The sequence below is a fragment of the Notothenia rossii genome (genome assembly GCF_949606895.1).
Source record: "Notothenia rossii genome assembly, chromosome: 9".
Classification (NCBI taxonomy): domain Eukaryota; kingdom Metazoa; phylum Chordata; class Actinopteri; order Perciformes; family Nototheniidae; genus Notothenia; species Notothenia rossii.
The window spans coordinates 9,233,654-9,245,508 of NC_136907.1; the positions used below are offsets into that span (position 1 = coordinate 9,233,654).

At 37.0% G+C, this 11,855-nt stretch overlaps 1 long non-coding RNA gene across 1 annotated transcript in view; it reads left to right on the top strand.

The window, feature by feature from the left end:
* The window catches only part of LOC307020901, a 96,459-nt gene extending 92,770 nt beyond the window's left edge, over nucleotides 1-3,689 (top strand). Inside the window, exon 3 of the long non-coding RNA XR_013803004.1 lies at nucleotides 2,851-3,689. This is a non-coding gene — a long non-coding RNA (uncharacterized lncRNA). The remainder of the gene's footprint in view (nucleotides 1-2,850) is intronic.
* The last annotated feature ends 8,166 nt before the right edge of the window (nucleotides 3,690-11,855 follow it).

Consider the following 11,855-nt stretch of genomic DNA (forward strand, 5'->3'; position numbering starts at 1 on the left):
TTTGAAGACAAGAGGGTTATAGCGTTAACAGAAAATGAGGGTGGTTTTGCTTGTTTTTCTCTAAATCAGTGTTATCTACCATATTTTCTGAGAAAAATTTCCTAAAAATACAGTTATTGGTGCCAATTAATTTACTTAGGATATTAACATCTTACATGCATGTTGATCGTGTTGCAGCAGGGCAACTTTTCTCGTCCTGTTGGTGTGCTAAAAGACTGCAAGGTCATTTCTTGCCCTGATTTTTCTAATCTTTATGTTTCATGCCTCTAGGTCAAAGCCTAAAGAATACATATTAACAAAATGTACACATTTGATATTGCAATCTATATACAGTACTGTACATATAATATTCCGGTGAAATCATCATATATCAAAATGGCACTTTCTGGTCTTAACAAAGCTTAATAAGCCAATCAGGATTAATACACAACTGTATTTTACTTCCAACATTGCCAAAGTGATTGACCGCGGGACCCAAGACAAAGCAATTAAATGTGTCTGGTATCGAGGGACTGGTACACACTCCTCTAACCTTTTATTGTATTGCCTCTGTCAAAGTACATACATTAACATGAATGCCTCTGATGTAATTAACTTTTCTATTAGCACACTGGCCTCAGAGGCAGCCAATGTCACATTTTAAAAAGGAGTTGTTCATTCAGAGTGTGCAGTTTCAGAGGACTCTGTAATGAGCCGGCCCTAATTGAAATGCAGAACCACTTTATTGGCATGCTGATCTTTCCGAAATTCTAATGCCTTTACCCTTAAGAAGCAGCCTTCCCATTTCTGATTGAAAAGAAGTAGGAGTTAGTTAATAACAAGTAGTTTGTCAAAATCAGATCATATTAACGGTACCTCACAGCTGAAATTAGTCTTTATCATCAACACTGCAATGCTTCCATTATATTATGCCTGAATTGTTTGTTGCAACCTTCAAAATGCAAGTTTCCTCATATTTATATCATAAATAATGTCAATTGATAAAGAAACTTTGAACCCATGTAGACACCGTGAGGCAGAACATTCTGAAATAAGCATCAATGTTTTAGATATGTACCATTCATTTTAATTAAGCATTGGTTTGCTATGTGTGAAAATCATTAAACCAGGAAAACATTGCGTTCACAACATCCTACATTAGCCAACTTACATGGTTGAGGAAATAAATACATTTAGTTGCTTATTACTTTTTTTACTGGCATTGGCACAACATAGGGAGCTTCTTCCATCTAGTTTATAACGTTTCTAAATAATTAACGACTCTTACTCTTGAGGTGAAATAAATAAAAGGACAAAACATTTAAACTCCTCTTTCTGACTTTGAAAATGCATTTCATCAAAGCTATTGTGAAGTCCTAATAACGCTCTAACAGATACAAGTAGCCAAGAAAGTACAGCTTATAATCAACATCTATTGGAAATTGGTTTGTTTACAGGAAAACTCCACCTTTTTAATGATATGAAACAATCCTAATTGGTATATAATCTTTTTGCTTTGCTTAACAACAAGGTTGCAAATCATGATCATTATCACCTACAAGATTTGGCTGCAGCTTCCCCATTAGTCACTATTCAGGATCTCTCTTGAAGGGTGACATCATTAACAACCTACAAATGTGATCACTCCTGTCAGTACGGCTGTATTTATCAGGTCAAGCAGAGGGTTAAATAAGGCAGTGAAACAAATCATCCATTAATCGTCAGACTGCTAAACTGAAGCAGTCGGCTCTGTAGAGGAACATGATTCAGCAGACAACCTTCAGGTACTTTTAATTTCACAGCCATCGCAACAAGCTAAACACGAAGTTCCAGCATCAGCATGATCAGGGTTAAAGTTTCCAAGAATTTGTCAACACAAACCCAGTGTGCTTAAAGTGGACCTATCATACTATTTTTAGGCAATAGCATAGGTCTCAGATATATAAAAAATATATAAAAAACATGTCTATGAAGTGTTTTGCTCAAAATACCAAACAGATCACCCATTCTAGCCATGCCTCATATCCCTCTATTTCACTTCCTGTTTCAAAAGTACTGATTTGGGGTATAACGCTTTAAAATACAAATCAATTATAAAAAAAAGGAGGGGGCTGAGCTCATGTGGGACCAGGCAGCTACTGTCTAAACTAAATACTGCGGTGATGAAACGCCATATCATGGATTATCATGGATTATTTCGGAAACAGTATGGAGCTCAAAGGCTTTCTCTCTTGCCGGTTATACCACAAGGTGAGTTCCTTTTTATTTCCTGCTTCTTCACACACATGCTCTCTCCAGTACAGGTTAGCTCTGAGTGTTAGCGATGCTAATGTAAACACAGACCATATTACGTCCAAAACAGTCGGGCATTCTTTCTGATGTTAACGTTTCTGATAGGGCCGTGGGTGTAAAGCCAGCCTACATTTGCGATATTACGTCATATCGGACACAAATCTAGATCAGCTCCGTTGTATCCCCGTTTTTAGAGATTTGGGTACGGAGGAAAAAAGAGAGGGTTTTATTTTCTGATGCTGCGTGAGTTCCCTGACACACCGGGGACACATGGTAATATATAAAATACATCAAAAAGTGCATTTTGGATGATACAGTAGGTCCCCTTTAAAAAGCCGAAATTACCCCCCTAAAAAGGTAGCCACAAAGACGGGTAAACTAATGCCTGTGAAAAGGCACTGTTTATCTAGTTCTAGGAAAGCTTTGTATTTTCAGATTTAGCATTTCACCTACTGATAAAACCGAAAGGTCACTATTAGCAACATGCTGACCTTTATCAACAAACACATCCGCAGAAACAAGTATGGAGGAGGTAGCTTCAGCTAACTGCTGGTTTTCTTTTTCTTTCTCTCACTGTAGATTGCAAACCAAAAACAACACGACTTCTGGAAGAATGTGGGAAAGAAGTTGCCAACACCTGGTGAGACAGCTCCAAAGGAATACTAACAAGAGGTTTGCACTTTGACCCAAAATAAAAGGGACAAATGGACGACGAAGCCAACACTCTACGCATCAGAAGGGGTGAGTAAATAGGGCAGCGGATGGAGAAATGTAAAGACATAAAAACACGTTCAAAAGTGAAATGCAAGCACACACACTCTGGCATTCACACACTGAGCAGCAGAATTGGATGCTGGTGTGAGCAAGTGCAAACCTTTTAGAGGAGGTTGGTCTATCAACAAATCATCTTTAACTGTCTGGCTGGAAGCCTATTTGTGGAGATGGTCATCAGACATTACGTCAGCATTTTTTCCTGCCCCCTCCACACACACTAAATTAAACCTCCACCAGACCACACACACACTGCATACTCACATTTTTAGCAAGGCTTTAATTGCATCACAGAATGTCAAATGAAAAATCAATATTTGATTCGTTTTACCAACAATTCTAAAGGGCATGGATTATTAAATAAACGGGAAGATATTTTCAAAACACAACTAATACAGTGCTGTTTGTAGACTGTATTTTTACAAGAGCAGTAATTAAACCATATTTTTATTAGAATGGGACTGCATACTGTCCTACTGTGTTTTTCTGAAGCTTGAACAGTATCTTTAAAAGTTTGATTTAAAAAACAATTTGGATAATTTGATATTACTCGACATGATTGTTCAGATCTTTACTTTTCCATTTCTCTTTTTCTTTCGTCACTATGACAGTTGGCATGCATTCATGTGCAAATGGGAAGCTCTGATCTGTCGGACTTACAGTATTTTATTAACGTGCTTTTTTGATCACAGACATCATAAACAACCATAAAGTATTTTTTTATCTTTTCTCATCCTTTTTTTTTTCGTAGAACGCTGTGAAATGTCTTTTAATGTTTGACAGACACCAGAAATATTACATTAGCTTCTGTGAGTGAAACAAAGGTATACATCAAAAGATGGCCATACTCTTGATGAAAGATAACTTCTGAGCAGACGATATGACATTAAAGGTCCCCTATTATACTGTTTTTCATCAATGTATTATAGGTCTCAGATATATACAAAACATGTCTCTGAAGTGTTTGGCTCGAAAAACCAAACAGATCATTGCAGCATCCCATAATCCCCTCTGTTTCAGCCCTGTTTCAAAAGTGCTGATTCTCTGTCTGTTACTTTAGATGAAAATAAGAAGCCCCTCCCCACGCCCCTCTGAGAGATATTTGGTTTAAAAGAACACAATGGTGCTCTAGGAGGGGATTCAGGTGATAAGGTGGGGGGGGTTACATTGGTTGGTGATTGGCTAATCCAAAAAATCGTTATGACATCATAAAGTGGCCAAAATCTGATCAGCTCATTTTCAGACAGGTTTTTATATAAATGGATCAGGACAAAAAGTTAGAGAATCTTTTTTCCTGAAACTTTCAGAAGCTCTTTCCAACGAGGGGACACATGTGGATGTATAAAAGACATGAACAAGTGGATTTTGCATAATAGGTCCCCTTTAACACCTCATGCTGTGTGTCTGTGTGGGGATCTGTATGTGTTATTGTCTTCATATGGACATTTTCTCTACACACTTAATCCCAAGGCTTCCTCTCACTGATGCCCACTCAATGGGACCATGGCAAGAGGCTACGTTATTTGTTTTTTGTTCCTCCCTCCATCTCTCACTATTGATACCATCTTGTCTTCCAAAGTCCAGGCTTGTCACCATCTATCTTTCTTTGTCAATTTCATCCTCATCACTTGTCTTCCTCCACTTCTTCCTCTCCTTTATGTGGTGTTGGTAATCCTGCCATTGTTGTTGCGATCATGTTTGTATCTCCAACATAATTGGATGAAGTGCTGCTGTCTAGACGGGATTGGCACGTCAATTGTTAGCCATCAGTCTTCTATACAGATGACTTTACTGTGCCAAATGAATTTCTGTCAATGAAAAGAAAGAAAAGAAAATAGATGGGGCTTTTAGAGAAAGGGATGAATTCTCCAAATAGCAAAGCAGATTTTAAACAAAATAGAAATATATATATATATATGTGTGTGCGTTGTGCGTTGTGCGTTCAAACCCCACTGCAGTCAGCATGTCGTTGTGTCCCTGGGTGAGACACTTCACCCAAAATTGCTCCTGTGGGAATTGTCCACCGTATTGAGTATGTAAGTATTTGGATAAAAGTGTCTAACAAGTGACATGTAATGTAATATATATACTATATGTAGGAGCATGTGTTTGTGAATTTGTGTTTTTATAATACACACTTGGGAAAACCAAAGAGATGATGAAATAATCAAATTGTTTTATTTATCTGTTTTATTTAAAGGAAAATAACCTTTTTTAATCTCATTTTTTCAAGTGATGGTGCAGCGAGGGAGGCAATTAGTTGAGAGTTACAGATGAAGAAAGTCAATGGGAAAAACACCACTGAACTTACAATCACAGTGAAGGATTGAGAGAAATGTCAGGGTCTAAAATACACTGCAGCTCAAAAACTGAGCTGACTATTTAGGATTGGAACATCATAATAATGTAGTTTTTTTTTTAATGTTTTTGTTCTACCCCCAGTACGACCGTGTTTGACTAGACGATAACACCAGTGATCACAGAGCAAATATGGATAACGAAACTGTTCCATGCTGTAAGCTGAAGGCCTCTGTGAGCCACTGGGTGGTGCCGTGCTGATAACAGCCCATTAGCTGCTGAATGAGTGACCCAACTCTAACATGATCTGACGGAGCCAGCACTGAAGACATGAATCCAGCGTTTGTTCACATAAACATAAACATCACTGGTCACTCTCTCATGCAGATTTCATCCATTCCTCTTTCATCTTCTGTCTCTATGACTCATTCAATCGTTCATGGCATTACAAAGAAAAACACATTTTGAGGCATTCAGGCATACTCTATAAATATTAATGTATTTTCTTTATATACAGACATTTGTTTGGTATGTATCTTTGATATGGATGGCATGTCTCATCTGCTATATTTAAGCAGATGCTAATGCAGGGTGTCCGCGGGGTCTTAAAAAGTATTAAAAGTTGATAAATCAATTTAGGGAAAATGAAGGCTATTAAAAAGTATTAAACGGCATTTTCCAAGGTATTACATTTTGTAGCTTGTTTTCAATAAGTATATCAATTGTGCAAAGAGGTTGTATTCTACAGCCTGCCTGAATGTAATCATTGCGTAGGTGTGTAGTGTGATTCTGTGTAGTTTATTTATGGCATCCTGTTGGGTTTGACGTCATCTGAACAGGACATCACACGCTCACTGCTTGATAGCGCGCGAAGGTACGTTTACGCCGGTTGTTAAACAACATCGTTATGGGGAAATGCAAGTCTGCGTCCAAATGATTGGAAGATAAGGAGGAAGGACAATCAATACTGTATATAGTAAATGTGAGGTCAAGTGTGTCGCCAAGGTAACCGGTTAAAACTCCAAGTGACGATGAGGTCTTAAAATGTAGGAAAGGGTCTTAAAAAAGGTCTTAAAAGGTTTTACATTTGACTTCAGGATTCCTGCATATACCCTGTGATGACTGAAACAGAGGTAGAAAAATATGAAAGGACTTGAACTAATCAATAAACAAAAATATAGATCGGACAACAAAGATTTAAATTAGCAGTTCTGGTACCCTTTGACAGTAATATAATATAATTTAAAATATCCCTCAGAATATACTGACTCCCACTTCTACAAATCAGACTGTAATTGATCGCGTATCTTATCTAATGCATATTAAATAAGCATAAAACAATCACCTTTTCTTCTAAAAAGCCCCTTTACTTATTGTTTAAACACTTTGCTCTTTGACTTAGCCCTTTTTTCATCTCATGTCATTCAGTATGTTTGTGTGTGCAAAACGTTCTAAAGATTGTTCTACTTTTAATCTCTATATTATATCTCATATAACCTTAGATGTCAAAATGTAGCATTGAAATATGCTATAAGATCTTCATAGACACACTAACTTTATTGTTATGTTAATCATCACTAAATTCACTCATTCTTTTCATAGTTATTATAATTTAAACCACTCTTTTTAATACAGATTATCTCTCAAATCAGGAGACTGAAAGTCAGCTATAAATGTCTTTGCATTTTTATTTCCATAATTATTTTGTGCTGCAAAAATCAAGAAGCATACATTTGTCTTTTAAGAAAGAGGACCAACGTAATGTAAACTGCTTCCAAATGGAAAAGCCTGGAATATTCTTTGTGCACATTTTCCTTCAAATCCACACTCTAAATACCACTTTTCATTTTAAATCTATATTCCACTCTTCCTGCTTCCTCCATCAGTTTACCACTCTTTGTCGCACTGGCCCTTCTTTACTGTGGGGATCATTACATTTCATCTCATCTGTTTGAACCTGAATAAGAACCCTGTTAAGCATTATAGGTTAGACTTGAGGATTTATAGAGTGGCATTTGAAATGTCACCTCTCGGCACAAGCAAGGCTCTTCATCTATAGTAATTACATGAATATTTAACATGCGCATTATCTGTTCCCAGAAGCCAAAAACAGCCTTAAAGGATGGGCTCATTGTGTTCATGGACAAAATGAGCCATTACAGGTATTGTTTCTAGCTCACTCTAAAGGTGACGCACTGTCATTTACTCCCTATTGATGGCACAATGTGGTCATTTTGAATCTCATGGTAATGGCACACAAACAACAACATCAACAGCTATACATTTGAAATGCCATCTCCCTGTATGAGGCTGTCTTTCTTAACTACTTCACACATCTTTCTTTCTTTCTCTGTCTGTCACTCTTCCCAGATTACTCACAGAAAGTGTTTTTGTGTCTGTCTCTGCATGTGAGAATGAAAGATTGGGGGATTTAATGTCTCCTGATATTTTAAGTGACTTCCTGTGTGCATGTTGATGCAGTGCTTTCCTTTTTTCAACTTCAGTGACACGTGTACTCAGTGTGTGAGAGAAGCACGTTGTACATGGCACACTGGCTTGCCAGTTCATGAGGTGCACTTAGCTAATGCTATTGTAGTTCGATAGGGCTACAAGAGGCATTTAATAAATCTGACATTTATGAAGCTGATTGTTTATGAGTGTCAGAGGGGCATTGATTGCACTCGGTTAGTTTTGAGGCAGTAGTTGTTTTTGCTGTGCTTTTGAACTATCTTTCTAATGTTTTTGTAAATCAGCTTTGCTTATCGTAGTGGGAATAAACAGGCACTACAAACATGTGCTGAAAGGAGCACTCATAAATCACATGTATAAACACAATATGCTAATATGCAAAATCATGTACTAGTTGCTTTAGTGTCAACTAGTGAAAAACATTTAATTAAACAATATGTCCATTATAACTATAAAACGTTAGGGGATTAAGCAATTTACTCCAAATAAAACAAAGAAACAAATCAAGGGTTTTTCTCACCATGCCAATGATAGATCACCACCCCTCAGAGAGATAAAACGTATGAGGCAAAAGTAGTGCTATCTTTTCTGCTTCAGTCAAAGCTCACATAAATCTGTTTCCTTCCACTAGTGAATGCTATGAGCAGCTTCTAAAAACTGAGAGCGACTTCCTGCAAGCCATGTATTATGTTGTATACATATATGTATGTTGTTCACAAAAACTCTTCAATCTGGCTTTTCATGTGTGATTGTTTTTGTATTATTTGACTTTAACATTAACTATATATTTATTTGTTGTTCCTTTCTTCTCTTTTCTTTTTTCTTCACTATTATCTGTAAAGCGTCTTTGAGCACCTGTGAAAGCGCTAACCAATTAAATATATTATTATTATTATTATTATTATTATTATTATACATTGGACACTGAATATCAAATTATTGAAATATCCTCAATAAATAAAACTTGACTAAAATGAAACTGCTCAACCAAAACAATACATATAATAGACTCTCAGTCAATTGTCTGTACAATCCAAAGCATTGGCATCAAACAACACTGTGTCCTCTTTGATTAACCAAAGACACAGTCCTATATCCTATATATATCAACTATGTGTAATATATATATATATATGCCGTTAATAACTGTGTCGTTACAAGGTGTGTTTTTTGCATTTTGTAAATTGTGTAACTTGCTGCTGTTAAATACCATCAAACTATGTGCAATATATACATTATTATATAAATATGCAATTTAATAACTGTGTAATATATACCTGGCTGCTAAATCCTAAGAACTGTTACAAGATTTGTATTTTGAAAAGTTATTTTTTTTACATCTTTTTTTTTTTTTTAATAACATTACATTACATGTCATTTGTTAGACGCTTTTATCCAAAGCGACTAACATACTCAATACTGTGGGCAATCCCCACAGGAGCAATTTTTGGGTGAAGTGTCTTGCTCAGGGACACAACGACATGCTGACTGCAGCGGGGTTTGAACCTATGACCCCCTGACCCGAACACCAACGCACAACCCACTGCACCACACGCCTCCATATCATAACTTTTTTTTAACAAATGTAACATTAAGCTGTCTGTGGCTCTTTCCTGCTGTAACGATGCAAATCCCCTCTGTGGGACTAATAAAGGTATTCTGATTCTGATTCTGAACAACCGAAAAACAAAGAGATTGGTAGTAGGAGTGTGATGTTTGACCTCAGGGCGATGGCATGTTTCTACATTTTGGGAGTAATAATGACTACATTAATGTGGTGTCGTGTATTATTCTCTTTCACATTATACAATGTCTGATGGCTTAGCAAAGGCATAATGACCAAAATGGACAAAGATCCTCTGGGAAGCATTAAAGGCATCAGTTAAATTTCTCATTACATCTTGACATATTTTATCCCCAAATGAAATGTTTGGCCTAATGGCTGCTGCACACAGGAAAGGTAAAAGGGTCATTACGATCAAATTGCCTTCTTTTTGCACTGTCTGCACATTATTACTGTGTATTATGACATTGAAGACTGCACTTTATAATTTATGTTGTTGATTATGGTTGTTTATCTCATCCAGGGTCCACTGTCACTATAACGAGTGCATGTTTTTCCTTGCATAATATCCAATTTCATAGGAATATGATACAAAGACACTTGAGGGTTGTTTGTTGGAATATCCTTTTCTGTTCGGACTAATGCAGTTTTTAATTGTATGGAAATACATCTGCTTCTGAGTAGTCACTATTTTGTAAAGTATGCAAAATATAGCTTGGATTTCTCTGTATACTACAAATGCTGCTGTCATCCGTGTCTATAATACATAGATACATATCCTAATTAATAAAAAAACAAAACTCTTCTTATTTCTAAACCTTATTTGAATCACTGTTCATAGATTCCTCTAGATAACGGCATTTAGGTTGCAAAGTTCTGAAGTGGAAAACAGAAAGGAAATTCTATATCTGTTCTTTCGGAAAACCATACTATACCAATTTTTGACGCATGATAACGTTGCATAATGAATATGAAAAACACGTCAATGCACACAGTTCGTCTCAAGGGAAACAACTTTCAAAAAGCAGCAAAGCACTGATTATGCAGAGCTTACAAAACAGGGTTCCTGGTCATATACCTGCTGCATTGTTAACAACCCATATTGTTAACAACCCATATTGTTAACAGCCCATATTGTTAACAACCCATATTGTTAACAGCCCATTCCATAAGGGAATAAAAAAAACAAGAATTAGAATAACTAATCAGTTGATGGGATCCGCTGCCGTACAATGAGATGGGGGTTCATCTTTCCCTGCTGTGTCTTTCTATCTCGAGAGCTGCGGGATTCCAAGGTGGGGGCGGGGGGGATGAATGCTTGTGAGCGTGGGTCACTCTCTTTCAATGTTTTGCATACCCCATGATGAGATACTGGCACCCGAGAACGAGGGGGTGGCAGCTGCATGTGATAGCTATCAGCTTTGCTTATTCTTACGTGTGCATGTGCAAACACAAACGCACACAAACACACAGCAGGATCAGAAACAGCTGCTCTGTGTGACACTGTCAGAAGGGTTGTCATTAATGGACATAGTCAGAGATAGCTGCTTTTTGTTATTTTTTTAATACCTGTCGAAGTGTATGAGTGCTATGGTTTCATTCTCGGGAACATACAAGTGTTCTTTCGTTAAGTTTTTTTTTAGAACTGTAACTAACAGTTGTTCTCATCTCTGCTGATCATTTTCTTAATTCATTGATATTGTGGTCAATACAAATTTTAAAAGTCCAAGGTGATATCTTTAAATGTCTTGTTTTGTCACTCAAATACCCAAAGATATTCCGTTTAATATGAAATTAGATGATGAAGATATACCTAAGACGCTGAAAACAACTTTTTCTGACATTGTTGCATAAATAAAACTCTTAAGATAAGTTGGATATTTTTTTCTTGATCGTTAAATGATCAGTCTGCTAAACATTACAGCTCTCTAATAGTTAACTTCACCCCCCAATACACAAGTTTTTTGTATGCATGTACCGCTGCTTGATATGACTTCCTCTGCTTCACTTCAGCACACTGCGGCTCTCACGTCTTAAGGTTTCATGTCTCAAAGTCTTTAATAAAGACAGTTAAAGGAAAATCAAAGCTCCCTGCTGTTAATGTCTGAGCGTGTGCATAACCTCAGTCCCCGCCTGAGTCCCAAACCATTGCCCCCGGAATTGGCATTAATTGCTTGAGAGAGGAAAGTAATTATCTCAGGTAATTATTACTCGGGGTAGAGTGAGAAACTAGACAAGGCTTCTCCACCGGTTCCCTGCGGAGAGAAGTAAAGAGAATTCTGCCTTTAACGTGTTATAATTGGAGGGGCTGGGCCCTCAGAGCCATAAGCTCTCATGGCTCAAGGGTTTAAAGCACACACACATGCACTCATGTAGAAACACACACAGCGACATAGACACCATAGCCATCACAATCATACATTCTAGACTCAGACTTTTAAGCCCTACATAAGTATAATTAAGAATCTCTTTGATGTCCACA